The sequence below is a fragment of the Eleutherodactylus coqui genome, chromosome 3 (genome assembly GCF_035609145.1).
Source record: "Eleutherodactylus coqui strain aEleCoq1 chromosome 3, aEleCoq1.hap1, whole genome shotgun sequence".
In the NCBI taxonomy this organism is placed as follows: Eukaryota; Metazoa; Chordata; class Amphibia; order Anura; family Eleutherodactylidae; genus Eleutherodactylus; species Eleutherodactylus coqui.
Genome location: NC_089839.1, coordinates 98,589,518 through 98,615,543, shown reverse-complemented (window position 1 = coordinate 98,615,543; position 26,026 = coordinate 98,589,518). Strand labels below are relative to the sequence as shown.

General features: G+C 40.8%; 46 non-coding genes across 46 annotated transcripts; all 46 read right to left on the bottom strand.

Annotated features, from left to right (window-relative positions):
* Window positions 1-208: 208 nt before the first annotated feature.
* On the bottom strand, window positions 209-291 carry TRNAL-UAA (transfer RNA leucine (anticodon UAA)). Its single transcript has one exon. It is a non-coding gene; the product is annotated as a tRNA-Leu (tRNA).
* Window positions 292-644: 353 nt separating this feature from the next.
* Window positions 645-727, bottom strand: TRNAL-UAA (transfer RNA leucine (anticodon UAA)). Its single transcript has one exon. It is a non-coding gene; the product is annotated as a tRNA-Leu (tRNA).
* Window positions 728-1,081: 354 nt separating this feature from the next.
* Window positions 1,082-1,164, bottom strand: TRNAL-UAA (transfer RNA leucine (anticodon UAA)). Its single transcript has one exon. It is a non-coding gene; the product is annotated as a tRNA-Leu (tRNA).
* A 790-nt stretch (window positions 1,165-1,954) lies between these two features.
* On the bottom strand, window positions 1,955-2,037 carry TRNAL-UAA (transfer RNA leucine (anticodon UAA)). The gene has a single exon. It is a non-coding gene; the product is annotated as a tRNA-Leu (tRNA).
* Window positions 2,038-2,390: 353 nt separating this feature from the next.
* TRNAL-UAA (transfer RNA leucine (anticodon UAA)) lies at window positions 2,391-2,473 on the bottom strand. Its single transcript has one exon. It is a non-coding gene; the product is annotated as a tRNA-Leu (tRNA).
* A 354-nt stretch (window positions 2,474-2,827) lies between these two features.
* On the bottom strand, window positions 2,828-2,910 carry TRNAL-UAA (transfer RNA leucine (anticodon UAA)). Its single transcript has one exon. It is a non-coding gene; the product is annotated as a tRNA-Leu (tRNA).
* Window positions 2,911-3,263: 353 nt separating this feature from the next.
* On the bottom strand, window positions 3,264-3,346 carry TRNAL-UAA (transfer RNA leucine (anticodon UAA)). Its single transcript has one exon. It is a non-coding gene; the product is annotated as a tRNA-Leu (tRNA).
* Window positions 3,347-3,700: 354 nt separating this feature from the next.
* On the bottom strand, window positions 3,701-3,783 carry TRNAL-UAA (transfer RNA leucine (anticodon UAA)). The gene has a single exon. It is a non-coding gene; the product is annotated as a tRNA-Leu (tRNA).
* A 353-nt stretch (window positions 3,784-4,136) lies between these two features.
* TRNAL-UAA (transfer RNA leucine (anticodon UAA)) lies at window positions 4,137-4,219 on the bottom strand. Its single transcript has one exon. It is a non-coding gene; the product is annotated as a tRNA-Leu (tRNA).
* A 353-nt stretch (window positions 4,220-4,572) lies between these two features.
* Window positions 4,573-4,655, bottom strand: TRNAL-UAA (transfer RNA leucine (anticodon UAA)). The gene has a single exon. It is a non-coding gene; the product is annotated as a tRNA-Leu (tRNA).
* A 353-nt stretch (window positions 4,656-5,008) lies between these two features.
* On the bottom strand, window positions 5,009-5,091 carry TRNAL-UAA (transfer RNA leucine (anticodon UAA)). The gene has a single exon. It is a non-coding gene; the product is annotated as a tRNA-Leu (tRNA).
* A 354-nt stretch (window positions 5,092-5,445) lies between these two features.
* TRNAL-UAA (transfer RNA leucine (anticodon UAA)) lies at window positions 5,446-5,528 on the bottom strand. The gene has a single exon. It is a non-coding gene; the product is annotated as a tRNA-Leu (tRNA).
* A 353-nt stretch (window positions 5,529-5,881) lies between these two features.
* TRNAL-UAA (transfer RNA leucine (anticodon UAA)) lies at window positions 5,882-5,964 on the bottom strand. Its single transcript has one exon. It is a non-coding gene; the product is annotated as a tRNA-Leu (tRNA).
* A 353-nt stretch (window positions 5,965-6,317) lies between these two features.
* TRNAL-UAA (transfer RNA leucine (anticodon UAA)) lies at window positions 6,318-6,400 on the bottom strand. Its single transcript has one exon. It is a non-coding gene; the product is annotated as a tRNA-Leu (tRNA).
* Window positions 6,401-7,189: 789 nt separating this feature from the next.
* Window positions 7,190-7,272, bottom strand: TRNAL-UAA (transfer RNA leucine (anticodon UAA)). The gene has a single exon. It is a non-coding gene; the product is annotated as a tRNA-Leu (tRNA).
* Window positions 7,273-7,625: 353 nt separating this feature from the next.
* TRNAL-UAA (transfer RNA leucine (anticodon UAA)) lies at window positions 7,626-7,708 on the bottom strand. The gene has a single exon. It is a non-coding gene; the product is annotated as a tRNA-Leu (tRNA).
* A 789-nt stretch (window positions 7,709-8,497) lies between these two features.
* On the bottom strand, window positions 8,498-8,580 carry TRNAL-UAA (transfer RNA leucine (anticodon UAA)). The gene has a single exon. It is a non-coding gene; the product is annotated as a tRNA-Leu (tRNA).
* Window positions 8,581-8,933: 353 nt separating this feature from the next.
* TRNAL-UAA (transfer RNA leucine (anticodon UAA)) lies at window positions 8,934-9,016 on the bottom strand. Its single transcript has one exon. It is a non-coding gene; the product is annotated as a tRNA-Leu (tRNA).
* Window positions 9,017-9,369: 353 nt separating this feature from the next.
* TRNAL-UAA (transfer RNA leucine (anticodon UAA)) lies at window positions 9,370-9,452 on the bottom strand. The gene has a single exon. It is a non-coding gene; the product is annotated as a tRNA-Leu (tRNA).
* A 354-nt stretch (window positions 9,453-9,806) lies between these two features.
* TRNAL-UAA (transfer RNA leucine (anticodon UAA)) lies at window positions 9,807-9,889 on the bottom strand. The gene has a single exon. It is a non-coding gene; the product is annotated as a tRNA-Leu (tRNA).
* A 1,228-nt stretch (window positions 9,890-11,117) lies between these two features.
* Window positions 11,118-11,200, bottom strand: TRNAL-UAA (transfer RNA leucine (anticodon UAA)). The gene has a single exon. It is a non-coding gene; the product is annotated as a tRNA-Leu (tRNA).
* Window positions 11,201-11,992: 792 nt separating this feature from the next.
* Window positions 11,993-12,075, bottom strand: TRNAL-UAA (transfer RNA leucine (anticodon UAA)). The gene has a single exon. It is a non-coding gene; the product is annotated as a tRNA-Leu (tRNA).
* A 355-nt stretch (window positions 12,076-12,430) lies between these two features.
* Window positions 12,431-12,513, bottom strand: TRNAL-UAA (transfer RNA leucine (anticodon UAA)). The gene has a single exon. It is a non-coding gene; the product is annotated as a tRNA-Leu (tRNA).
* Window positions 12,514-12,866: 353 nt separating this feature from the next.
* Window positions 12,867-12,949, bottom strand: TRNAL-UAA (transfer RNA leucine (anticodon UAA)). Its single transcript has one exon. It is a non-coding gene; the product is annotated as a tRNA-Leu (tRNA).
* A 792-nt stretch (window positions 12,950-13,741) lies between these two features.
* Window positions 13,742-13,824, bottom strand: TRNAL-UAA (transfer RNA leucine (anticodon UAA)). The gene has a single exon. It is a non-coding gene; the product is annotated as a tRNA-Leu (tRNA).
* A 353-nt stretch (window positions 13,825-14,177) lies between these two features.
* Window positions 14,178-14,260, bottom strand: TRNAL-UAA (transfer RNA leucine (anticodon UAA)). The gene has a single exon. It is a non-coding gene; the product is annotated as a tRNA-Leu (tRNA).
* Window positions 14,261-14,613: 353 nt separating this feature from the next.
* Window positions 14,614-14,696, bottom strand: TRNAL-UAA (transfer RNA leucine (anticodon UAA)). The gene has a single exon. It is a non-coding gene; the product is annotated as a tRNA-Leu (tRNA).
* Window positions 14,697-15,488: 792 nt separating this feature from the next.
* Window positions 15,489-15,571, bottom strand: TRNAL-UAA (transfer RNA leucine (anticodon UAA)). The gene has a single exon. It is a non-coding gene; the product is annotated as a tRNA-Leu (tRNA).
* A 353-nt stretch (window positions 15,572-15,924) lies between these two features.
* TRNAL-UAA (transfer RNA leucine (anticodon UAA)) lies at window positions 15,925-16,007 on the bottom strand. The gene has a single exon. It is a non-coding gene; the product is annotated as a tRNA-Leu (tRNA).
* A 355-nt stretch (window positions 16,008-16,362) lies between these two features.
* TRNAL-UAA (transfer RNA leucine (anticodon UAA)) lies at window positions 16,363-16,445 on the bottom strand. Its single transcript has one exon. It is a non-coding gene; the product is annotated as a tRNA-Leu (tRNA).
* A 792-nt stretch (window positions 16,446-17,237) lies between these two features.
* On the bottom strand, window positions 17,238-17,320 carry TRNAL-UAA (transfer RNA leucine (anticodon UAA)). Its single transcript has one exon. It is a non-coding gene; the product is annotated as a tRNA-Leu (tRNA).
* A 353-nt stretch (window positions 17,321-17,673) lies between these two features.
* On the bottom strand, window positions 17,674-17,756 carry TRNAL-UAA (transfer RNA leucine (anticodon UAA)). Its single transcript has one exon. It is a non-coding gene; the product is annotated as a tRNA-Leu (tRNA).
* Window positions 17,757-18,111: 355 nt separating this feature from the next.
* TRNAL-UAA (transfer RNA leucine (anticodon UAA)) lies at window positions 18,112-18,194 on the bottom strand. The gene has a single exon. It is a non-coding gene; the product is annotated as a tRNA-Leu (tRNA).
* A 793-nt stretch (window positions 18,195-18,987) lies between these two features.
* On the bottom strand, window positions 18,988-19,070 carry TRNAL-UAA (transfer RNA leucine (anticodon UAA)). Its single transcript has one exon. It is a non-coding gene; the product is annotated as a tRNA-Leu (tRNA).
* A 353-nt stretch (window positions 19,071-19,423) lies between these two features.
* TRNAL-UAA (transfer RNA leucine (anticodon UAA)) lies at window positions 19,424-19,506 on the bottom strand. Its single transcript has one exon. It is a non-coding gene; the product is annotated as a tRNA-Leu (tRNA).
* Window positions 19,507-19,861: 355 nt separating this feature from the next.
* Window positions 19,862-19,944, bottom strand: TRNAL-UAA (transfer RNA leucine (anticodon UAA)). The gene has a single exon. It is a non-coding gene; the product is annotated as a tRNA-Leu (tRNA).
* Window positions 19,945-20,299: 355 nt separating this feature from the next.
* TRNAL-UAA (transfer RNA leucine (anticodon UAA)) lies at window positions 20,300-20,382 on the bottom strand. The gene has a single exon. It is a non-coding gene; the product is annotated as a tRNA-Leu (tRNA).
* Window positions 20,383-20,736: 354 nt separating this feature from the next.
* Window positions 20,737-20,819, bottom strand: TRNAL-UAA (transfer RNA leucine (anticodon UAA)). The gene has a single exon. It is a non-coding gene; the product is annotated as a tRNA-Leu (tRNA).
* A 792-nt stretch (window positions 20,820-21,611) lies between these two features.
* On the bottom strand, window positions 21,612-21,694 carry TRNAL-UAA (transfer RNA leucine (anticodon UAA)). The gene has a single exon. It is a non-coding gene; the product is annotated as a tRNA-Leu (tRNA).
* A 353-nt stretch (window positions 21,695-22,047) lies between these two features.
* On the bottom strand, window positions 22,048-22,130 carry TRNAL-UAA (transfer RNA leucine (anticodon UAA)). The gene has a single exon. It is a non-coding gene; the product is annotated as a tRNA-Leu (tRNA).
* A 791-nt stretch (window positions 22,131-22,921) lies between these two features.
* TRNAL-UAA (transfer RNA leucine (anticodon UAA)) lies at window positions 22,922-23,004 on the bottom strand. Its single transcript has one exon. It is a non-coding gene; the product is annotated as a tRNA-Leu (tRNA).
* A 353-nt stretch (window positions 23,005-23,357) lies between these two features.
* Window positions 23,358-23,440, bottom strand: TRNAL-UAA (transfer RNA leucine (anticodon UAA)). Its single transcript has one exon. It is a non-coding gene; the product is annotated as a tRNA-Leu (tRNA).
* Window positions 23,441-23,794: 354 nt separating this feature from the next.
* On the bottom strand, window positions 23,795-23,877 carry TRNAL-UAA (transfer RNA leucine (anticodon UAA)). Its single transcript has one exon. It is a non-coding gene; the product is annotated as a tRNA-Leu (tRNA).
* A 354-nt stretch (window positions 23,878-24,231) lies between these two features.
* TRNAL-UAA (transfer RNA leucine (anticodon UAA)) lies at window positions 24,232-24,314 on the bottom strand. Its single transcript has one exon. It is a non-coding gene; the product is annotated as a tRNA-Leu (tRNA).
* Window positions 24,315-24,667: 353 nt separating this feature from the next.
* TRNAL-UAA (transfer RNA leucine (anticodon UAA)) lies at window positions 24,668-24,750 on the bottom strand. Its single transcript has one exon. It is a non-coding gene; the product is annotated as a tRNA-Leu (tRNA).
* Window positions 24,751-25,103: 353 nt separating this feature from the next.
* On the bottom strand, window positions 25,104-25,186 carry TRNAL-UAA (transfer RNA leucine (anticodon UAA)). Its single transcript has one exon. It is a non-coding gene; the product is annotated as a tRNA-Leu (tRNA).
* Between the last annotated feature and the right edge of the window lie 840 nt (window positions 25,187-26,026).

Genomic DNA, 26,026 nt, shown 5'->3' with positions numbered 1-26,026 from the left:
AAAGTTTTAAGATTGTAATGTGCGTAAAGCACATATGATCATGGTAGGGATCATGATTAACAATTTGCTCCTAGGATAAAAAGAATGTAATAAACACACAGTCACAGGATTCAGATTGAGAAAAAATTTATTGGCAAAGAGACCTGCAGCAGGATCTGTTGTGTTGCTCTACGATTCCTAGCTTGCAGAGCTCCCCGGCTAAAACCTATACCAGGAGTGGGGCTTGAACCCACGCGGATACATATCCATTGGATCTTAAGTCCAACGCCTTAACCACTCGGCCATCCTGGTGGAAGACTGTCCTGTTTTTGCTCCCAATCGGATACAAATGTTGGCCATGCAATGCTCTTTGATGCGGTTTTCAGAATTTGGTTCAATTTCATCTATTTCCTTGTGCAGTTTAAACATTTAGACACAAAAATCGATTCTTTCATCCAAGGTTTTGAAGATTGTTATGTGCGTAAAGCACATATGATCATGGTAGGGATCATGATTAACAATTGCTCCTAGGATAAAAAGAATGCTATAAACACACAGTCGCAGGATTCAGATTGAGAAAAAAATTATTGGCAAAGAGACCTGCAGCAGGATCTGTTGTGTTGCTCTACGATTCCTAGCTTGCAGAGCTCCCCGGCTAAAACCTATACCAGGAGTGGGGTTTGAACCCACGCGGATACATATCCATTGGATCTTAAGTCCAACGCCTTAACCACTCGGCCATCCTGGTGTAAAACTATCCTGTTTTTGCTCCCAATCGGATGCAAATGTTGGCCATACAATGCTCTTTGATGCGGTTTTCAGAATTTGGTTCAATTTCATCTATTTCCTTGTGCAGTTTAAACATTTAGACACAAAAATCGATTCTTTCATCCAAGGTTTTGAAGACTGTTATGTGCGTAAAGCACATATGATCATGGTAGGGATCATGATTAACAATTTGCTCCTAGGATAAAAAGAATGCTATAAACACACAGTCGCAGGATTCAGATTGAGAAAAAAATTATTGGCAAAGAGACCTGCAGCAGGATCTGTTGTGTTGCTCTACGATTCCTAGCTTGCAGAGCTCCCCGGCTAAAACCTATACCAGGAGTGGGGTTTGAACCCACGCGGATACATATCCATTGGATCTTAAGTCCAACGCCTTAACCACTTGGCCATCCTGGTGGAAGACGGTCCTGTTTTTGCTCCCAATCGGATACAAATGTTGGCCATGCAATGCTCTTTGATGCGGTTTTCAGAATTTGGTTCAATTTCATCTATTTCCTTGTGCAGTTTAAACATTTAGACACAAAAATCGATTCTTTCATCCAAGGTTTTGAAGATTGTTATGTGCGTAAAGCACATATGATCATGGTAGGGATCATGATTAACAATTGCTCCTAGGATAAAAAGAATGCTATAAACACACAGTCGCAGGATTCAGATTGAGAAAAAAATTATTGGCAAAGAGACCTGCAGCAGGATCTTTTGTGTTGCTCTACGATTCCTAGCTTGCAGAGCTCCCCGGCTAAAACCTATACCAGGAGTGGGGTTTGAACCCACGCGCATACATATCCATTGGATCTTAAGTCCAACGCCTTAACAACTCGGCCATCCTGGTGAAAGACTGTCTTGTTTTTGCTCCCAATCAGATGCAAATGTTGGCCATACAATGCTCTTTGATGCGGTTTTCAGAATTTGGTTCAATTTAATCTTTTTCCTTGTGCAGTTTAAACATTTAGACACAAAAATCGATTCTTTCATCCAAAGTTTTGAAGATTGTTATGTGCGTAAAGCACATATGATCATGGTAGGGATCATGATTAACAATTTGCTCCTAGGATAAAAAGAATGTAATAAACACACAGTCACAGGATTCAGATTGAGAAAAAAATTATTGGCAAAGAGACCTGCAGCAGGATCTGTTGTGTTGCTCTACGATTCCTAGCTTGCAGAGCTCCCCGGCTAAAACCTATACCAGGAGTGGGGTTTGAACCCACGCGGATACATATCCATTGGATCTTAAGTCCAACGCCTTAACCACTCGGCCATCCTGGTGGAAGACTGTCCTGTTTTTGCTCCCAATCGGATGCAAATGTTGGCCATACAATGCTCTTTGATGCGGTTTTCAGAATTTGGTTCAATTTCATCTATTTCCTTGTGCAGTTTAAACATTTAGACACAAAAATCGATTCTTTCATCCAAAGTTTTAAGATTGTAATGTGCGTAAAGCACATATGATCATGGTAGGGATCATGATTAACAATTTGCTCCTAGGATAAAAAGAATGTAATAAACACACAGTCACAGGATTCAGATTGAGAAAAAATTTATTGGCAAAGAGACCTGCAGCAGGATCTGTTGTGTTGCTCTACGATTCCTAGCTTGCAGAGCTCCCCGGCTAAAACCTATACCAGGAGTGGGGTTTGAACCCACGCGGATACATATCCATTGGATCTTAAGTCCAACGCCTTAACCACTCGGCCATCCTGGTGGAAGACTGTCCTGTTTTTACTCCCAATCGGATACAAATGTTGGCCATGCAATGCTCTTTGATGTGGTTTTCAGAATTTGGTTCAATTTCATCTATTTCCTTGTGCAGTTTAAACATTTAGACACAAAAATCGATTCTTTCATCCAAGGTTTTGAAGATTGTTATGTGCGTAAAGCACATATGATCATGGTAGGGATCATGATTAACAATTTGCTCCTAGGATAAAAAGAATGCTATAAACACACAGTCGCAGGATTCAGATTGAGAAAAAAATTATTGGCAAAGAGACCTGCAGCAGGATCTTTTGTGTTGCTCTACGATTCCTAGCTTGCAGAGCTCCCCGGCTAAAACCTATACCAGGAGTGGGGTTTGAACCCACGCGGATACATATCCATTGGATCTTAAGTCCAACGCCTTAACCACTCGGCCATCCTGGTGAAAGACTGTCTTGCTTTTGCTCCCAATCGGATACAAATGTTGGCCATGCAATGCTCTTTGATGCGGTTTTCAGAATTTGGTTCAATTTCATCTATTTCCTTGTGCAGTTTAAACATTTAGACACAAAAATCGATTCTTTCATCCAAGGTTTTGAAGATTGTTATGTGCGTAAAGCACATATGATCATGGTAGGGATCATGATTAACAATTGCTCCTAGGATAAAAAGAATGCTATAAACACACAGTCGCAGGATTCAGATTGAGAAAAAAATTATTGGCAAAGAGACCTGCAGCAGGATCTGTTGTGTTGCTCTACGATTCCTAGCTTGCAGAGCTCCCCGGCTAAAACCTATACCAGGAGTGGGGTTTGAACCCACACGGATACATATCCATTGGATCTTAAGTCCAACGCCTTAACCACTCGGCCATCCTGGTGTAAAACTATCCTGTTTTTGCTCCCAATCGGATGCAAATGTTGGCCATACAATGCTCTTTGATGCGGTTTTCAGAATTTGGTTCAATTTCATCTATTTCCTTGTGCAGTTTAAACATTTAGACACAAAAATCGATTCTTTCATCCAAGGTTTTGAAGACTGTTATGTGCGTAAAGCACATATGATCATGGTAGGGATCATGATTAACAATTTGCTCCTAGGATAAAAAGAATGCTATAAACACACAGTCGCAGGATTCAGATTGAGAAAAAAATTATTGGCAAAGAGACCTGCAGCAGGATCTTTTGTGTTGCTCTACGATTCCTAGCTTGCAGAGCTCCCCGGCTAAAACCTATACCAGGAGTGGGGTTTGAACCCACGCGGATACATATCCATTGGATCTTAAGTCCAACGCCTTAACCACTCGGCCATCCTGGTGAAAGACTGTCTTGGTTTTGCTCCCAATCGCATACAAATGTTGGCCATGCAATGCTCTTTGATGCGGTTTTCAGAATTTGGTTCAATTTCATCTTTTTCCTTGTGCAGTTTAAACATTTAGACACAAAAATCGATTCTTTCATCCAAAGTTTTAAGATTGTAATGTGCGTAAAGCACATATGATCATGGTAGGGATCATGATTAACAATTTGCTCCTAGGATAAAAAGAATGTAATAAACACACAGTCACAGGATTCAGATTGAGAAAAAATTTATTGGCAAAGAGACCTGCAGCAGGATCTGTTGTGTTGCTCTACGATTCCTAGCTTGCAGAGCTCCCCGGCTAAAACCTATACCAGGAGTGGGGTTTGCACCCACGCGGATACATATCCATTGGATCTTAAGTCCAACGCCTTAACCACTCGGCCATCCTGGTGGAAGACTGTCCTGTTTTTGCTCCCAATCGGATGCAAATGTTGGCCATACAATGCTCTTTGATGCGGTTTTCAGAATTTGGTTCAATTTCATCTATTTCCTTGTGCAGTTTAAACATTTAGACACAAAAATCGATTCTTTCATCCAAAGTTTTAAGATTGTAATGTGCGTAAAGCACATATGATCATGGTAGGGATCATGATTAACAATTTGCTCCTAGGATAAAAAGAAAGTAATAAACACACAGTCACAGGATTCAGATTGAGAAAAAATTTATTGGCAAAGAGACCTGCAGCAGGATCTGTTGTGTTGCTCTACGATTCCTAGCTTGCAGAGCTCCCCGGCTAAAACCTATACCAGGAGTGGGGTTTGAACCCACGCGGATACATATCCATTGGATCTTAAGTCCAACGCCTTAACCACTCGGCCATCCTGGTGGAAGACTGTTCTGTTTTTGCTCCCAATCGGATACAAATGTTGGCCATGCAATGCTCTTTGATGCGGTTTTCAGAATTTGGTTCAATTTCATCTATTTCCTTGTGCAGTTTAAACATTTAGACACAAAAATCGATTCTTTCATCCAAGGTTTTGAAGATTGTTATGTGCGTAAAGCACATATGATCATGGTAGGGATCATGATTAACAATTGCTCCTAGGATAAAAAGAATGCTATAAACACACAGTCGCAGGATTCAGATTGAGAAAAAAATTATTGGCAAAGAGACCTGCAGCAGGATCTGTTGTGTTGCTCTACGATTCCTAGCTTGCAGAGCTCCCCGGCTAAAACCTATACCAGGAGTGGGGTTTGAACCCACACGGATACATATCCATTGGATCTTAAGTCCAACGCCTTAACCACTCGGCCATCCTGGTGTAAAACTATCCTGTTTTTGCTCCCAATCGGATGCAAATGTTGGCCATACAATGCTCTTTGATGCGGTTTTCAGAATTTGGTTCAATTTCATCTATTTCCTTGTGCAGTTTAAACATTTAGACACAAAAATCGATTCTTTCATCCAAGGTTTTGAAGACTGTTATGTGCGTAAAGCACATATGATCATGGTAGGGATCATGATTAACAATTTGCTCCTAGGATAAAAAGAATGCTATAAACACACAGTCGCAGGATTCAGATTGAGAAAAAAATTATTGGCAAAGAGACCTGCAGCAGGATCTTTTGTGTTGCTCTACGATTCCTAGCTTGCAGAGCTCCCCGGCTAAAACCTATACCAGGAGTGGGGTTTGAACCCACGCGGATACATATCCATTGGATCTTAAGTCCAACGCCTTAACCACTCGGCCATCCTGGTGAAAGACTGTCTTGGTTTTGCTCCCAATCGCATACAAATGTTGGCCATGCAATGCTCTTTGATGCGGTTTTCAGAATTTGGTTCAATTTCATCTTTTTCCTTGTGCAGTTTAAACATTTAGACACAAAAATCGATTCTTTCATCCAAAGTTTTAAGATTGTAATGTGCGTAAAGCACATATGATCATGGTAGGGATCATGATTAACAATTTGCTCCTAGGATAAAAAGAATGTAATAAACACACAGTCACAGGATTCAGATTGAGAAAAAATTTATTGGCAAAGAGACCTGCAGCAGGATCTGTTGTGTTGCTCTACGATTCCTAGCTTGCAGAGCTCCTCGGCTAAAACCTATACCAGGAGTGGGGTTTGCACCCACGCGGATACATATCCATTGGATCTTAAGTCCAACGCCTTAACCACTCGGCCATCCTGGTGGAAGACTGTCCTGTTTTTGCTCCCAATCGGATGCAAATGTTGGCCATACAATGCTCTTTGATGCGGTTTTCAGAATTTGGTTCAATTTCATCTATTTCCTTGTGCAGTTTAAACATTTAGACACAAAAATCGATTCTTTCATCCAAAGTTTTAAGATTGTAATGTGCGTAAAGCACATATGATCATGGTAGGGATCATGATTAACAATTTGCTCCTAGGATAAAAAGAATGTAATAAACACACAGTCACAGGATTCAGATTGAGAAAAAATTTATTGGCAAAGAGACCTGCAGCAGGATCTGTTGTGTTGCTCTACGATTCCTAGCTTGCAGAGCTCCCCGGGTAAAACCTATACCAGGAGTGGGGCTTGAACCCACGCGGATACATATCCATTGGATCTTAAGTCCAACGCCTTAACCACTTGGCCATCCTGGTGGAAGACGGTCCTGTTTTTGCTCCCAATCGGATACAAATGTTGGCCATGCAATGCTCTTTGATGCGGTTTTCAGAATTTGGTTCAATTTCATCTATTTCCTTGTGCAGTTTAAACATTTAGACACAAAAATCGATTCTTTCATCCAAGGTTTTGAAGATTGTTATGTGCGTAAAGCACATATGATCATGGTAGGGATCATGATTAACAATTGCTCCTAGGATAAAAAGAATGCTATAAACACACAGTCACAGGATTCAGATTGAGAAAAAAATTATTGGCAAAGAGACCTGCAGCAGGATCTTTTGTGTTGCTCTACGATTCCTAGCTTGCAGAGCTCCCCGGCTAAAACCTATACCAGGAGTGGGGTTTGAACCCACGCGCATACATATCCATTGGATCTTAAGTCCAACGCCTTAACAACTCGGCCATCCTGGTGAAAGACTGTCTTGTTTTTGCTCCCAATCGGATACAAATGTTGGCCATGCAATGCTCTTTGATGCGGTTTTCAGAATTTGGTTCAATTTCATCTTTTTCCTTGTGCAGTTTAAACATTTAGACACAAAAATCGATTCTTTCATCCAAAGTTTTAAGATTGTAATGTGCGTAAAGCACATATGATCATGGTAGGGATCATGATTAACAATTTGCTCCTAGGATAAAAAGAATGTAATAAACACACAGTCACAGGATTCAGATTGAGAAAAAATTTATTGGCAAAGAGACCTGCAGCAGGATCTGTTGTGTTGCTCTACGATTCCTAGCTTGCAGAGCTCCCCGGCTAAAACCTATACCAGGAGTGGGGTTTGAACCCACGCGGATACATATCCATTGGATCTTAAGTCCAACGCCTTAACCACTCGGCCATTCTGGTGGAAGACTGTCCTGTTTTTGCTCCCAATCGGATGCAAATGTTGGCCATACAATGCTCTTTGATGCGGTTTTCAGAATTTGGTTCAATTTCATCTATTTCCTTGTGCAGTTTAAACATTTAGACACAAAAATCGATTCTTTCATCCAAAGTTTTAAGATTGTAATGTGCGTAAAGCACATATGATCATGGTAGGGATCATGATTAACAATTTGCTCCTAGGATAAAAAGAATGTAATAAACACACAGTCACAGGATTCAGATTGAGAAAAAATTTATTGGCAAAGAGACCTGCAGCAGGATCTGTTGTGTTGCTCTACGATTCCTAGCTTGCAGAGCTCCCCGGGTAAAACCTATACCAGGAGTGGGGCTTGAACCCACGCGGATACATATCCATTGGATCTTAAGTCCAACGCCTTAACCACTTGGCCATCCTGGTGGAAGACGGTCCTGTTTTTGCTCCCAATCGGATACAAATGTTGGCCATGCAATGCTCTTTGATGCGGTTTTCAGAATTTGGTTCAATTTCATCTATTTCCTTGTGCAGTTTAAACATTTAGACACAAAAATCGATTCTTTCATCCAAGGTTTTGAAGATTGTTATGTGCGTAAAGCACATATGATCATGGTAGGGATCATGATTAACAATTGCTCCTAGGATAAAAAGAATGCTATAAACACACAGTCGCAGGATTCAGATTGAGAAAAAAATTATTGGCAAAGAGACCTGCAGCAGGATCTTTTGTGTTGCTCTACGATTCCTAGCTTGCAGAGCTCCCCGGCTAAAACCTATACCAGGAGTGGGGTTTGAACCCACGCGCATACATATCCATTGGATCTTAAGTCCAACGCCTTAACAACTCGGCCATCCTGGTGAAAGACTGTCTTGTTTTTGCTCCCAATCGGATACAAATGTTGGCCATGCAATGCTCTTTGATGCGGTTTTCAGAATTTGGTTCAATTTCATCTTTTTCCTTGTGCAGTTTAAACATTTAGACACAAAAATCGATTCTTTCATCCAAAGTTTTAAGATTGTAATGTGCGTAAAGCACATATGATCATGGTAGGGATCATGATTAACAATTTGCTCCTAGGATAAAAAGAATGTAATAAACACACAGTCACAGGATTCAGATTGAGAAAAAATTTATTGGCAAAGAGACCTGCAGCAGGATCTGTTGTGTTGCTCTACGATTCCTAGCTTGCAGAGCTCCCCGGCTAAAACCTATACCAGGAGTGGGGTTTGAACCCACGCGGATACATATCCATTGGATCTTAAGTCCAACGCCTTAACCACTCGGCCATCCTGGTGGAAGACTGTCCTGTTTTTGCTCCCAATCGGATGCAAATGTTGGCCATACAATGCTCTTTGATGCGGTTTTCAGAATTTGGTTCAATTTCATCTATTTCCTTGTGCAGTTTAAACATTTAGACACAAAAATCGATTCTTTCATCCAAAGTTTTAAGATTGTAATGTGCGTAAAGCACATATGATCATGGTAGGGATCATGATTAACAATTTGCTCCTAGGATAAAAAGAATGTAATAAACACACAGTCACAGGATTCAGATTGAGAAAAAATTTATTGGCAAAGAGACCTGCAGCAGGATCTGTTGTGTTGCTCTACGATTCCTAGCTTGCAGAGCTCCCCGGCTAAAACCTATACCAGGAGTGGGGCTTGAACCCACGCGGAAACATATCCATTGGATCTTAAGTCCAACGCCTTAACCACTCGGCCATCCTGGTGAAAGACTGTTCTGTTTTTGCTCCCAATCGGATACAAATGTTGGCCATGCAATGCTCTTTGATGCGGTTTTCAGAATTTGGTTCAATTTCATCTATTTCCTTGTGCAGTTTAAACATTTAGACACAAAAATCGATTCTTTCATCCAAGGTTTTGAAGATTGTTATGTGCGTAAAGCACATATGATCATGGTAGGGATCATGATTAACAATTGCTCCTAGGATAAAAAGAATGCTATAAACACACAGTCGCAGGATTCAGATTGAGAAAAAAATTATTGGCAAAGAGACCTGCAGCAGGATCTGTTGTGTTGCTCTACGATTCCTAGCTTGCAGAGCTCCCCGGCTAAAACCTATACCAGGAGTGGGGTTTGAACCCACGCGGATACATATCCATTGGATCTTAAGTCCAATGCCTTAACCACTCGGCCATCCTGGTGTAAAACTATCCTGTTTTTGCTCCCAATCGGATGCAAATGTTGGCCATACAATGCTCTTTGATGCGGTTTTCAGAATTTGGTTCAATTTCATCTATTTCCTTGTGCAGTTTAAACATTTAGACACAAAAATCGATTCTTTCATCCAAGGTTTTGAAGACTGTTATGTGCGTAAAGCACATATGATCATGGTAGGGATCATGATTAACAATTTGCTCCTAGGATAAAAAGAATGCTATAAACAAACAGTCGCAAGATTCAGATTGAGAAAAAAATTATTGGCAAAGAGACCTGCAGCAGGATCTTTTTTGTTGCTCTACGATTCCTAGCTTGCAGAGCTCCCCGGCTAAAACCTATACCAGGAGTGGGGTTTGAACCCACGCGGATACATATCCATTGGATCTTAAGTCCAACGCCTTAACCACTCGGCCATCCTGGTGGAAGACTGTCCTGTTTTTGCTCCCAATCGGATGCAAATGTTGGCCATACAATGCTCTTTGATGCGGTTTTCAGAATTTGGTTCAATTTCATCTATTTCCTTGTGCAGTTTAAACATTTAGACACAAAAATCGATTCTTTCATCCAAAGTTTTGAAGATTGTTATGTGCGTAAAGCACATATGATCATGGTAGGGATCATGATTAACAATTTGCTCCTAGGATAAAAAGAATGCTATAAACACACAGTCGCAGGATTCAGATTGAGAAAAAAATTATTGGCAAAGAGACCTGCAGCAGGATCTTTTGTGTTGCTCTACGATTCCTAGCTTGCAGAGCTCCCCGGCTAAAACCTATACCAGGAGTGGGGTTTGAACCCACGCGGATACATATCCATTGGATCTTAAGTCCAACGCTTTAACAACTCGGCCATCCTGGTGAAAGACTGTCTTGTTTTTGCTCCCAATCGGATACAAATGTTGGCCATACAATGCTCTTTGATGCGGTTTTCAGAATTTGGTTCAATTTCATCTTTTTCCTTGTGCAGTTTAAACATTTAGACACAAAAATCGATTCTTTCATCCAAAGTTTTGTAGACTGGATCTGTGCGTAAAGCACCTATGATCATCGTAGGTATCATGATTAACAATTTGCTCCTAGGATAAAAAGAATGCTATAAACACACAATCACAGGATTCAGATTGAGAAAACAAATTTTGGCAAAGAGACCTGCAGCAGGACCTTTTGTGTTGCTCTACGATTCCTAGCTTGCAGAGTTCCCACGCTAAAACCTATACCAGGAGTGGGGTTTGAACCTACGTGGATACATATCCATTGGATCTTAAGTCCAACGCCTTAACAACTCGGCCATCCTAGTGAAAGACTGTCTTGTTTTTGCTCCCAATCCGATACAAATGTTGGCCATGCAATGCTCTTTGATGCGGTTTTCAGAATTTGGTTCAATTTCATCTATTTCCTTGTGCAGTTTAAACATTTAGACACAAAAATCGATTCTTTCATCCAAAGTTTTAAGATTGTAATGTGCGTAAAGCACATATGATGATGGTAGGGATCATGATTAACAATTTGCTCCTAGGATAAAAAGAATGTAATAAACACACAGTCACAGGATTCAGATTGAGAAAAAAATTTTTGGCAAAGAGACCTGCAGCAGGATCTGTTGTGTTGCTCTACGATTCCTAGCTTGCAGAGCTCCCCGGCTAAAACCTATACCAGGAGTGGGGTTTGAACCCACGCGGATACATATCCATTGGATCTTAAGTCCAACGCCTTAACCACTCGGCCATCCTGGTGGAAGACGGTCCTGTTTTGGCTCCCAATCGGATGCAAATGTTGGCCATACAATGCTCTTTGATGCGGTTTTCAGAATTTGGTTCAATTTCATCTATTTCCTTGTGCAGTTTAAACATTTAGACACAAAAATCGATTCTTTCATCCAATGTTTTGTAGACTGGATCTGTGCGTAAAGCACCTATGATCATGGTAGGGATCATGATTAACAATTTGCTCCTAGGATAAAAAGAATGCTATAAACACACAGTCACAGGATTCAGATTGAGAAAACAAATTTTGGCAAAGAGACCTGCAGCAGGACCTTTTGTGTTGCTCTACGATTCCTAGCTTGCAGAGTTCCCACGCTAAAACCTATACCAGCAGTGAGGTTTGAACCCACGCGGATACATATCCATTGGATCTTAAGTCCAACGCCTTAACAACTCGGCCATCCTAGTGAAAGACTGTCTTGTTTTTGCTCCCAATCAGATACAAATGTTATCCATGCAATGCTCTTTGATGCGGTTTTCAGAATTTGGTTCAATTTCATCTATTTCCTTGTGCAGTTTAAACATTTAGACACAAAAATCGATTCTTTCATCCAAAGTTTTGAAGATTGTTATGTGCGTAAAGCACATATGATGATGGTAGGGATCATGATTAACAATTTGCTCCTAGGATAAAAAGAATGTAATAAACACACAGTCACAGGATTCAGATTGAGAAAAAAATTATTGGCAAAGAGACCTGCAGCAGGATCTGTTGTGTTGCTCTACGATTCCTAGCTTGCAGAGCTCCCCGGCTAAAACCTATACCAGGAGTGGGGTTTGAACCCACGCGGCTGCATATCCATTGGATCTTAAGTCCAACGCCTTAACCACTCGGCCATCCTGGTGGAAGACTGCCCTATTTTTGCTCCCAATCGGATGCAAATGTTGGCCATACAATGCTCTTTGATGCGGTTTTCAGAATTTGGTTCAATTTCATCTATTTCCTTGTACAGTTTAAACATTTAGACACAAAAATCGATTCTTTCATCCAATGTTTTGTAGACTGGATCTGTGCGTAAAGCACCTATGATCATCGTAGGTATCATGATTAACAATTTGCTCCTAGGATAAAAAGAATGCTATAAACACACAGTCGCAGGATTCAGATTGAGAAAAAAATTATTGGCAAAGAGACCTGCAGCAGGATCTTTTGTGTTGCTCTACGATTCCTAGCTTGCAGAGCTCCCCGGCTAAAACCTATACCAGGAGTGGGGTTTGAACCCACGCGGATACATATCCATTGGATCTTAAGTCCAACGCCTTAACCACTCGGCCATCCTGGTGGAAGACTGTCCTGTTTTTGCTCCCAATCGGATGCAAATGTTGGCCATACAATGCTCTTTGATGCGGTTTTCAGAATTTGGTTCAATTTCATCTATTTCCTTGTGCAGTTTAAACATTTAGACACAAAAATCGATTCTTTCATCCAAAGTTTTAAGATTGTAATGTGCGTAAAGCACCTATGATCATGGTAGGGATCATGATTAACAATTTGCTCCTAGGATAAAAAGAATGCTATAAACACACAGTCGCAGGATTCAGATTGAGAAAAAAATTATTGGCAAAGAGACCTGCAGCAGGGTCTGTCGTGTTGCTCTACGATTCCTAGCTTGTAGAGCTCCCCGGCTAAAACCTATACCAGGAGTGGGGTTTGAACCCACGCGGATACATATCCATTGGATCTTAAGTCCAACGCCTTAACCACTCGGCCATCCTGGTGAAAGACTGTCTTGTTTTTGCTCCCAATCGGATACAAATGTTGGCCAAGCAATGCTCTTTGATGCGGTTTTCAGAATTTGGTTCAATTTCATCTATTTCCTTGTGCAGTTTAAACATTTAGACACAAAAATCGATTCTTTCATCCAATGTTTTGTAGACTGGATCTGTGCGTAAAGCACCTATGATCATGGTAGGGATCATGATTAACTATTTGCTCCTAGGATAAAAAGAATGCTATAAACACACAGTCACAGGATTCAGATTGAGAAAACAAATTTTGGCAAAGAGACCTGCAGCAGGACCTTTTGTGTTGCTCTACGATTCCTAGCTTGCAGAGTTCCCACGCTAAAACGTATACCAGCAGTGAGGTTTGAACCCACGCGGATACATATCCATTGGATCTTAAGTCCAACGCCTTAACAACTCGGCCATCCTAGTGAAAGACTGTCTTGTTTTTGCTCCCAATCAGATACAAATGTTATCCATGCAATGCTCTTTGATGCGGTTTTCAGAATTTGGTTCAATTTCATCTATTTCCTTGTGCAGTTTAAACATTTAGACACAAAAATCGATTCTTTCATCCAAAGTTTTGAAGATTGTTATGTGCGTAAAGCACATATGATCATGGTAGGGATCATGATTAACAATTTGCTCCTAGGATAAAAAGAATGAAATAAACACAAAGTCACAGGATTCAGATTGAGAAAAAAATTATTGGCAAAGAGACCTGCAGCAGGATCTGTTGTGTTGCTCTACGATTCCTAGCTTGCAGAGCTCCCCGGCTAAAACCTACACCAGGAGTGGGGTTTGAACCCACGCGGATACATATCCATTGGATCTTAAGTCCAACGCCTTAACAACTCGGCCATCCTGGTGAAAGACTGTCTTGCTTTTGCTCCCAATCGGATACAAATGTTGGCCATGCAATGCTCTTTGATGCGGTTTTCAGAATTTGGTTCAATTTCATCTTTTTCCTTGTGCAGTTTAAACATTTAGACACAAAAATCGATTCTTTCATCCAAAGTTTTAAGATTGTAATGTGCGTAAAGCACATATGATCATGGTAGGGATCATGATTAACAATTTGCTCCTAGGATAAAAAGAATGTAATAAACACACAGTCACAGGATTCAGATTGAGAAAAAATTTATTGGCAAAGAGACCTGCAGCAGGATCTGTTGTGTTGCTCTACGATTCCTAGCTTGCAGAGCTCCCCGGCTAAAACCTATACCAGGAGTGGGGTTTGAACCCACGCGGATACATATCCATTGGATCTTAAGTCCAACGCCTTAACCACTCGGCCATCCTGGTGGAAGACTGTCCTGTTTTTGCTCCCAATCGGATGCAAATGTTGGCCATACAATGCTCTTTGATGCGGTTTTCAGAATTTGCTTCAATTTCATCTATTTCCTTGTGCAGTTTAAACATTTAGACACAAAAATCGATTCTTTCATCCAAAGTTTTAAGATTGTAATGTGCGTAAAGCACCTATGATCATGGTAGGGATCATGATTAACAATTTGCTCCTAGGATAAAAAGAATGCTATAAACACACAGTCGCAGGATTCAGATTGAGAAAAAAATTATTGGCAAAGAGACCTGCAGCAGGATCTGTTGTGTTGCTCTACGATTCCTAGCTTGCAGAGCTCCCCGGCTAAAACCTATACCAGGAGTGGGGTTTGAACCCACGCGGATACATATCCATTGGATCTTAAGTCCAACGCCTTAACCACTCGGCCATCCTGGTGAAAGACTGTCTTGTTTTTGCTCCCAATCGGATACAAATGTTGGCCATGCAATGCTCTTTGATGCGGTTTTCAGAATTTGGTTCAATTTCATCTATTTCCTTGTGCAGTTTAAACATTTAGACACAAAAATCGATTCTTTCATCCAATGTTTTGTAGACTGGATCTGTGCGTAAAGCACCTATGATCATGGTAGGGATCATGATTAACAATTTGCTCCTAGGATAAAAAGAATGCTATAAACACACAGTCACAGGATTCAGATTGAGAAAACAAATTTTGGCAAAGAGACCTGCAGCAGGACCTTTTGTGTTGCTCTACGATTCCTAGCTTGCAGAGTTCCCACGCTAAAACGTATACCAGCAGTGAGGTTTGAACCCACGCGGATACATATCCATTGGATCTTAAGTCCAACGCCTTAACAACTCGGCCATCCTAGTGAAAGACTGTCTTGTTTCTGCTCCCAATCAGATACAAATGTTATCCATGCAATGCTCTTTGATGCGGTTTTCAGAATTTGGTTCAATTTCATCTATTTCCTTGTGCAGTTTAAACATTTAGACACAAAAATCGATTCTTTCATCCAAAGTTTTGAAGATTGTAATGTGCGTAAAGCACATATGATCATGGTAGGGATCATGATTAACAATTTGCTCCTAGGATAAAAAGAATGCTATAAACACACAGTCGCAGGATTCAGATTGAGAAAAAAATTATTGGCAAAGAGACCTGCAGCAGGATCTTTTGTGTTGCTCTATGATTCCTAGCTTGCAGAGCTCCCCGGCTAAAACCTATACCAGGAGTGGGGTTTGAACCCACGCGGATACATATCCATTGGATCTTAAGTCCAACGCCTTAACAACTCGGCCATCCTGGTGAAAGACTGTCTTGCTTTTGCTCCCAATCGGATACAAATGTTGGCCATGCAATGCTCTTTGATGCGGTTTTCAGAATTTGGTTCAATTTCATCTTTTTCCTTGTGCAGTTTAAACATTTAGACACAAAAATCGATTCTTTCATCCAAAGTTTTAAGATTGTAATGTGCGTAAAGCACATATGATCATGGTAGGGATCATGATTAACAATTTGCTCCTAGGATAAAAAGAATGTAATAAACACACAGTCACAGGATTCAGATTGAGAAAAAAATTATTGGCAAAGAGACCTGCAGCAGGATCTGTTGTGTTGCTCTACGATTCCTAGCTTGCAGAGCTCCCCGGCTAAAACCTATACCAGGAGTGGGGTTTGAACCCACGCGGATACATATCCATTGGATCTTAAGTCCAACGCCTTAACCACTCGGCCATCCTGGTGGAAGACTGTCCTGTTTTTGCTCCCAATCGGATGCAAATGTTGGCCATACAATGCTCTTTGATGCGGTTTTCAGAATTTGGTTCCATTTCATCTATTTCCTTGTGCAGTTTAAACATAAGGACACAAAAATCGATTCTTTCATCCAATGTTTTGTAGACTGGATCTGTGCGTAAAGCACCTATGATCATCGTAGGTATCATGATTAACAATTTGCTCCTAGGATAAAAAGAATGCTATAAACACACAGTCGCAGGATTCAGATTGAGAAAAAAATTATTGGCAAAGAGACCTGCAGCAGGATCTGTTGTGTTGCTCTACGATTCCTAGCTTGCAGAGCTCCCCGGCTAAAACCTATACCAGGAGTGGGGTTTGAACCCACGCGGATACATATCCATTGGATCTTAAGTCCAACGCCATAACCACTCGGCCATCCTGGTGAAAGACTGTCTTGTTTTTGCTCCCAATCGGATACAAATGTTGGCCATGCAATGCTCTTTGATGCGGTTTTCAGAATTTGGTTCAATTTCATCTTTTTCCTTGTGCAGTTTAAACATTTAGACACAAAAATCGATTCTTTCATCCAAAGTTTTGTAGACTGGATCTGTGCGTAAAGCACCTATGATCATCGTAGGTAGAATGATTAACAATTTGCTCCTAGGATGAAAAGAATGCTATAAACACACAGTCACAGGATTCAGATTGAGAAAACAAATTTTGGCAAAGAGACCTGCAGCAGGACCTTTTGTGTTGCTCTACGATTCCTAGCTTGCAGAGTTCCCACGCTAAAACGTATACCAGCAGTGAGGTTTGAACCCACGCGGATACATATCCATTGGATCTTAAGTCCAACGCCTTAACAACTCGGCCATCCTAGTGAAAGACTGTCTTGTTTTTGCTCCCAATCAGATACAAATGTTATCCATGCAATGCTCTTTGATGCGGTTTTCAGAATTTGGTTCAATTTCATCTATTTCCTTGTGCAGTTTAAACATTTAGACACAAAAATCGATTCTTTCATCCAAAGTTTTGAAGATTGTTATGTGCGTAAAGCACATATGATCATGGTAGGGATCATGATTAACAATTTGCTCCTAGGATAAAAAGAATGTAATAAACACAAAGTCACAGGATTCAGATTGAGAAAAAAATTATTGGCAAAGAGACCTGCAGCAGGATCTGTTGTGTTGCTCTACGATTCCTAGCTTGCAGAGCTCCCCGGCTAAAACCTACACCAGGAGTGGGGTTTGAACCCACGCGGATACATATCCATTGGATCTTAAGTCCAACGCCTTAACCACTCGGCCATCCTGGTGAAAGACTGTCTTGTTTTTGCTCCCAATCGGATACAAATGTTGGCCATGCAATGCTCTTTGATGCGGTTTTCAGAATTTGGTTCAATTTCATCTTTTTCCTTGTGCAGTTTAAACATTTAGACACAAAAATCGATTCTTTCATCCAAAGTTTTAAGATTGTAATGTGCGTAAAGCACATATGATCATGGTAGGGATCATGATTAACAATTTGCTCCTAGGATAAAAAGAATGTAATAAACACACAGTCACAGGATTCAGATTGAGAAAAAATTTATTGGCAAAGAGACCTGCAGCAGGATCTGTTGTGTTGCTCTACGATTCCTAGCTTGCAGAGCTCCCCGGCTAAAACCTATACCAGGAGTGGGGTTTGAACCCACGCGGATACATATCCATTGGATCTTAAGTCCAACGCCTTAACCACTCGGCCATCCTGGTGGAAGACTGTCCTGTTTTTGCTCCCAATCGGATGCAAATGTTGGCCATACAATGCTCTTTGATGCGGTTTTCAGAATTTGGTTCAATTTCATCTATTTCCTTGTGCAGTTTAAACATTTAGACACAAAAATCGATTCTTTCATCCAATGTTTTGTAGACTGGATCTGTGCGTAAAGCACCTATGATCATCGTAGGTATCATGATTAACAATTTGCTCCTAGGATAAAAAGAATGCTATAAACACACAGTCGCAGGATTCAGATTGAGAAAAAAATTATTGGCAAAGAGACCTGCAGCAGGATCTGTTGTGTTGCTCTACGATTCCTAGCTTGCAGAGCTCCCCGGCTAAAACCTATACCAGGAGTGGGGTTTGAACCCACGCGGATACATATCCATTGGATCTTAAGTCCAACGCCTTAACCACTCGGCCATCCTGGTGAAAACCTGTCTTGTTTTTGCTCCCAATCGGATACAAATGTTGGCCATGCAATGCTCTTTGATGCGGTTTTCAGAATTTGGTTCAATTTCATCTTTTTCCTTGTGCAGTTTAAACATTTAGACACAAAAATCGATTCTTTCATCCAAAGTTTGGTAGACTGGATCTGTGCGTAAAGCACCTATGATCATGGTAGGGATCATGATTAACAATTTGCTCCTAGGATAAAAAGAATGCTATAAACACACAGTCACAGGATTCAGATTGAGAAAACAAATTTTGGCAAAGAGACCTGCAGCAGGACCTTTTGTGTTGCTCTACGATTCCTAGCTTGCAGAGTTCCCACGCTAAAACGTATACCAGCAGTGAGGTTTGAACCCACGCGGATACATATCCATTGGATCTTAAGTCCAACGCCTTAACAACTCGGCCATCCTAGTGAAAGACTGTCTTGTTTTTGCTACCAATCAGATACAAATGTTATCCATGCAATGCTCTTTGATGCGGTTTTCAGAATTTGGTTCAATTTCATCTATTTCCTTGTGCAGTTTAAACATTTAGACACAAAAATCGATTCTTTCATCCAATGTTTTGTAGACTGGATCTGTGCGTAAAGCACCTATGATCATCGTAGGTATCATGATTAACAATTTGCTCCTAGGATAAAAAGAATGCTATAAACACACAGTCGCAGGATTCAGATTGAGAAAAAAATTATTGGCAAAGAGACCTGCAGCAGGATCTTTTGTGTTGCTCTACGATTCCTAGCTTGCAGAGCTCCCCGGCTAAAACCTATACCAGGAGTGGGGTTTGAACCCACGCGGATACATATCCATTGGATCTTAAGTCCAACGCCTTAACAACTCGGCCATCCTGGTGAAAGACTGTCTTGCTTTTGCTCCCAATCGGATACAAATGTTGGCCATGCAATGCTCTTTGATGCGGTTTTCAGAATTTGGTTCAATTTCATCTTTTTCCTTGTGCAGTTTAAACATTTAGACACAAAAATCGATTCTTTCATCCAAAGTTTTAAGATTGTAATGTGCGTAAAGCACATATGATCATGGTAGGGATCATGATTAACAATTTGCTCCTAGGATAAAAAGAATGTAATAAACACACAGTCACAGGATTCAGATTGAGAAAAAATTTATTGGCAAAGAGACCTGCAGCAGGATCTGTTGTGTTGCTCTACGATTCCTAGCTTGCAGAGCTCCCCGGCTAAAACCTATACCAGGAGTGGGGTTTGAACCCACGCGGATACATATCCATTGGATCTTAAGTCCAACGCCTTAACCACTCGGCCATCCTGGTGGAAGACTGTCCTGTTTTTGCTCCCAATCGGATGCAAATGTTGGCCATACAATGCTCTTTGATGCGGTTTTCAGAATTTGGTTCAATTTCATCTATTTCCTTGTGCAGTTTAAACATTTAGACACAAAAATCGATTCTTTCATCCAATGTTTTGTAGACTGGATCTGTGCGTAAAGCACCTATGATCATCGTAGGTATCATGATTAACAATTTGCTCCTAGGATAAAAAGAATGCTATAAACACACAGTCGCAGGATTCAGATTGAGAAAAAAATTATTGGCAAAGAGACCTGCAGCAGGATCTGTTGTGTTGCTCTACGATTCCTAGCTTGCAGAGCTCCCCGGCTAAAACCTATACCAGGAGTGGGGTTTGAACCCACGCGGATACATATCCATTGGATCTTAAGTCCAACGCCTTAACCACTCGGCCATCCTGGTGAAAGACTGTCTTGTTTTTGCTCCCAATCGGATACAAATGTTGGCCATGCAATGCTCTTTGATGCGGTTTTCAGAATTTGGTTCAATTTCATCTTTTTCCTTGTGCAGTTTAAACATTTAGACACAAAAATCGATTCTTTCATCCAAAGTTTTGTAGACTGGATCTGTGCGTAAAGCACCTATGATCATCGTAGGTATCATGATTAACAATTTGCTCCTAGGATAAAAAGAATGCTATAAACACACAATCACAGGATTCAGATTGAGAAAACAAATTTTGGCAAAGAGACCTGCAGCAGGACCTTTTGTGTTGCTCTACGATTCCTAGCTTGCAGAGCTCCCCGGCTAAAACCTATACCAGGAGTGGGGTTTGAACCCACGCAGATACATATCCATTGGATCTTAAGTCCAACGCCTTAACCACTCGGCCATCCTGGTGAAAAACTGTCTTGTTTTTGCTCCCAATCGGATGCAAATGTTGGCCATACAATGCTCTTTGATGCGGTTTTCAGAATTTGGTTCAATTTCATCTATTTCCTTGTGCAGTTTAAACATTTAGACACAAAAATCGATTCTTTCATCCAAGGTTTTGAAGATTGTTATGTGCGTAAAGCACCTATGATCATGGTAGGGATCATGATTAACAATTTGCTCCTAGGATAAAAAGAATGCTATAAACACACAGTCCCAGGATTCAGATTGAGAAAAAAATTATTGGCAAAGTGAACTGCAGCAGGATCTTTTGTGTTGCTCTACAATTCCTAGCTTGCAGAGCTCCCCGGCTAAAACCTATACCAGGAGTGGGGTTTGAACCCACGTGGATACATATCCATTGGATCTTAAGTCCAACGCCTTAACCACTCGGCCATCCTGGTGAAAGATTGTCTTGTTTTTGCTCCCAATCGGATACAAATGTTGGCCATGCAATGCTCTTTGATGCGGTTTTCAGAATTTGGTTCAATTTCATCTATTTCCTTGTGCAGTTTAAACATTTAGACACAAAAATCGATTCTTTCATCCAATGTTTTATAGACTGGATCTGTGCGTAAAGCACCTATGATCATGGTAGGGATCATGATTAACAATTTGCTCCTAGGATAAAAAGAATGCTATAAACACACAGTCACAGGATTCAGATTGAGAAAACAAATTTTGGCAAAGAGACCTGCAGCAGGACCTTTTGTGTTGCTCTACGATTCCTAGCTTGCAGAGTTCCCACGCTAAAACCTATACCAGCAGTGAGGTTTGAACCCACGCGGATACATATCCATTGGATCTTAAGTCCAACGCCTTAACAACTCGGCCATCCTCGTGAAAGACTGTCTTGTTTTTGCTCCCAATCAGATACAAATGTTATCCATGCAATGCTCTTTGATGCGGTTTTCAGAATTTGGTTCAATTTCATCTATTTCCTTGTGCAGTTTAAACATTTAGACACAAAAATCGATTCTTTCATCCAAAGTTTTGAAGATTGTTATGTGCGTAAAGCACATATGATCATGGTAGGGATCATGATTAACAATTTGCTCCTAGGATAAAAAGAATGTAATAAACACAAAGTCACAGGATTCAGATTGAGAAAAAAATTATTGGCAAAGAGACGTGCAGCAGAATCTGTTGTGTTGCTCTACGATTCCTAGCTTGCAGAGCTCCCCGGCTAAAACCTACACCAGGAGTGGGGTTTGAACCCACGCGGATACATATCCATTGGATCTTAAGTCCAACGCCTTAACCACTCGGCCATCCTAATAGAAGACTGTACGGTTTTTGCTCCCAATCGGATGCAAATGTTGGCCATACAATGCTCTTTGATGCGGTTTTCAGAATTTGGTTCAATTTCATCTATTTCCTTGTGCAGTTTAAACATTTAGACACAAAAATCGATTCTTTCATCCAAGGTTTTGAAGATTGTTATGTGCGTAAAGCACATATGATCATGGTAGGGATCATGATTAACAATTGCTCCTAGGATAAAAAGAATGCTATAAACACACAGTCGCAGGATTCAGATTGAGAAAAAAATTATTGGCAAAGAGACCTGCAGCAGGATCTTTTGTGTTGCTCTACGATTCCTAGCTTGCAGAGCTACCCGGCTAAAACCTATACCAGGAGTGGGGTTTGAACCCACGCGGATACATATCCATTGGATCTTAAGTCCAACGCCTTAACAACTCGGCCATCCTGGTGAAAGACTGTCTTGTTTTTGCTCCCAATCGGATACAAATGTTGGCCATGCAATGCTCTTTGATGCGGTTTTCAGAATTTGGTTCAATTTCATCTATTTCCTTGTGCAGTTTAAACATTTAGACACAAAAATTGATTCTTTCATCCAATGTTTTATAGACTGGATCTGTGCGTAAAGCACCTATGATCATGGTAGGGATCATGATTAACAATTTGCTCCTAGGATAAAAAGAATGCTATAAACACACAGTCACAGGATTCAGATTGAGAAAACAAATTTTGGCAAAGAGACCTGCAGCAGGACCTTTTGTGTTGCTCTACGATTCCTAGCTTGCAGAGTTCCCACGCTAAAACCTATACCAGCAGTGAGGTTTGAACCCACGCGGATACATATCCATTGGATCTTAAGTCCAACGCCTTAACAACTCGGCCATCCTGGTGAAAGACTGTCTTGCTTTTGCTCCCAATCGGATACAAATGTTGGCCATGCAATGCTCTTTGATGCGGTTTTCAGAATTTGGTTCAATTTCATCTTTTTCCTTGTGCAGTTTAAACATTTAGACACAAAAATCGATTCTTTCATCCAAAGTTTTAAGATTGTAATGTGCGTAAAGCACATATGATCATGGTAGGGATCATGATTAACAATTTGCTCCTAGGATAAAAAGAATGTAATAAACACACAGTCACAGGATTCAGATTGAGAAAAAATTTATTGGCAAAGAGACCTGCAGCAGGATCTGTTGTGTTGCTCTACGATTCCTAGCTTGCAGAGCTCCCCGGCTAAAACCTATACCAGGAGTGGGGTTTGAACCCACGCGGATACATATCCATTGGATCTTAAGTCCAACGCCTTAACCACTCGGCCATCCTGGTGGAAGACTGTCCTGTTTTTGCTCCCAATCGGATGCAAATGTTGGCCATACAATGCTCTTTGATGCGGTTTTCAGAATTTGGTTCAATTTCATCTATTTCCTTGTGCAGTTTAAACATTTAGACACAAAAATCGATTCTTTCATCCAAAGTTTTAAGATTGTAATGTGCGTAAAGCACCTATGATCATGGTAGGGATCATGATTAACAATTTACTCCTAGGATAAAAAGAATGCTATAAACACACAGTCGCAGGATTCAGATTGAGAAAAAAATTATTGGCAAAGAGACCTGCAGCAGGATCTGTTGTGTTGCTCTACGATTCCTAGCTTGCAGAGCTCCCCGGCTAAAACCTATACCAGGAGTGGGGTTTGAACCCACGCGGATACATATCCATTGGATCTTAAGTCCAACGCCTTAACCACTCGGCCATCCTGGTGTAAAACTATCCTGTTTTTGCTCCCAATCGGATGCAAATGTTGGCCATGCAATGCTCTTTGATGCGGTTTTCAGAATTTGGTTCAATTTCATCTATTTCCTTGTGCAGTTTAAACATTTAGACACAAAAATCGATTCTTTCATCCAAAGTTTTGAAGATTGTTATGTGCGTAAAGCACATATGATCATGGTAGGGATCATGATTAACAATTTGCTCCTAGGATAAAAAGAATGTAATAAACACACAGTCACAGGATTCAGATTGAGAAAAAAATTATTGGCAAAGAGACCTGCAGCAGGATCTGTTGTGTTGCTCTACGATTCCTAGCTTGCAGAGCTCCCAGGCTAAAACCTATACCAGGAGTGGGGTTTGAACCCACGCAGATACATATCCATTGGATCTTAAGTCCAACGCCTTAACCACTCGGCCATCCTGGTGGAAGACTGTCCTGTTTTTGCTCCCAATCGGATACAAATGTTGGCCATGCAATGCTCTTTGATGTGGTTTTCAGAATTTGGTTCAATTTCATCTATTTCCTTGTGCAGTTTAAACATTTAGACACAAAAATCGATTCTTTCATCCAAGGTTTTGAAAATTGTTATGTGCGTAAAGCACATATGATCATGGTAGGGATCATGATTAACAATTTGCTCCTAGGATAAAAAGAATGCTATAAACACACAGTCGCAGGATTCAGATTGAGAAAAAAATTATTGGCAAAGAGACCTGCAGCAGGATCTTTTGTGTTGCTCTACGATTCCTAGCTTGCAGAGCTCCCCGGCTAAAACCTATACCAGGAGTGGGGCTTGAACCCACGCGGATACATATCCATTGGATCTTAAGTCCAACGCCTTAACCACTCGGCCATCCTGGTGGAAGACTGTCCTGTTTTTGCTCCCAATCGGATGCAAATGTTGGCCATACAATGCTCTTTGATGCGGTTTTCAGAATTTGGTTCAATTTCATCTATTTCCTTGTGCAGTTTAAACATTTAGACACAAAAATCGATTCTTTCATCCAAAGTTTTAAGATTGTAATGTGCGTAAAGCACCTATGATCATGGTAGGGATCATGATTAACAATTTGCTCCTAGGATAAAAAGAATGTAATAAACACACAGTCACAGGATTCAGATTGAGAAAAAAATTATTGGCAAAGAGACCTGCAGCAGGATCTGTTGTGTTGCTCTACGATTCCTAGCTTGCAGAGCTCCCCGGCTAAAACCTATACCAGGAGTGGGGTTTGAACCCACGCGGATACATATCCATTGGATCTTAAGTCCAACGCCTTAACCACTCGGCCATCCTGGTGGAAGACTGTTCTGTTTTTGCTCCCAATCGGATACAAATGTTGGCCATGCAATGCTCTTTGATGCGGTTTTCAGAATTTGGTTCAATTTCATCTATTTCCTTGTGCAGTTTAAACATTTAGACACAAAAATCGATTCTTTCATCCAAGGTTTTGAAGATTGTTATGTGCGTAAAGCACATATGATCATGGTAGGGATCATGATTAACAATTGCTCCTAGGATAAAAAGAATGCTATAAACACACAGTCGCAGGATTCAGATTGAGAAAAAAATTATTGGCAAAGAGACCTGCAGCAGGATCTTTTGTGTTGCTCTACGATTCCTAGCTTGCAGAGCTACCCGGCTAAAACCTATACCAGGAGTGGGGTTTGAACCCACGCGGATACATATCCATTGGATCTTAAGTCCAACGCCTTAACAACTCGGCCATCCTGGTGAAAGACTGTCTTGTTTTTGCTCCCAATCGGATACAAATGTTGGCCATGCAATGCTCTTTGATGCGGTTTTCAGAATTTGGTTCAATTTCATCTATTTCCTTGTGCAGTTTAAACATTTAGACACAAAAATCGATTCTTTCATCCAATGTTTTATAGACTGGATCTGTGCGTAAAGCACCTATGATCATGGTAGGGATCATGATTAACAATTTGCTCCTAGGATAAAAAGAATGCTATAAACACACAGTCACAGGATTCAGATTGAGAAAACAAATTTTGGCAAAGAGACCTGCAGCAGGACCTTTTGTGTTGCTCTACGATTCCTAGCTTGCAGAGTTCCCACGCTAAAACCTATACCAGCAGTGAGGTTTGAACCCACGCGGATACATATCCATTGGATCTTAAGTCCAACGCCTTAACAACTCGGCCATCCTAGTGAAAGACTGTCTTGTTTTTGCTCCCAATCAGATACAAATGTTATCCATGCAAAGCTCTTTGATGCGGTTTTCAGAATTTGGTTCAATTTCATCTATTTCCTTGTGCAGTTTAAACATTTAGACACAAAAATCGATTCTTTCATCCAAAGTTTTGAAGATTGTTATGTGCGTAAAGCACATATGATCATGGTAGGGATCATGATTAACAATTTGCTCCTAGGATAAAAAGAATGTAATAAACACAAAGTCACAGGATTCAGATTGAGAAAAAAATTATTGGCAAAGAGACCTGCAGGAGGATCTGTTGTGTTGCTCTACGATTCCTAGCTTGCAGAGCTCCCCGGCTAAAACCTATACCAGGAGTGGGGTTTGAACCCACGTGGATACATATCCATTGGATCT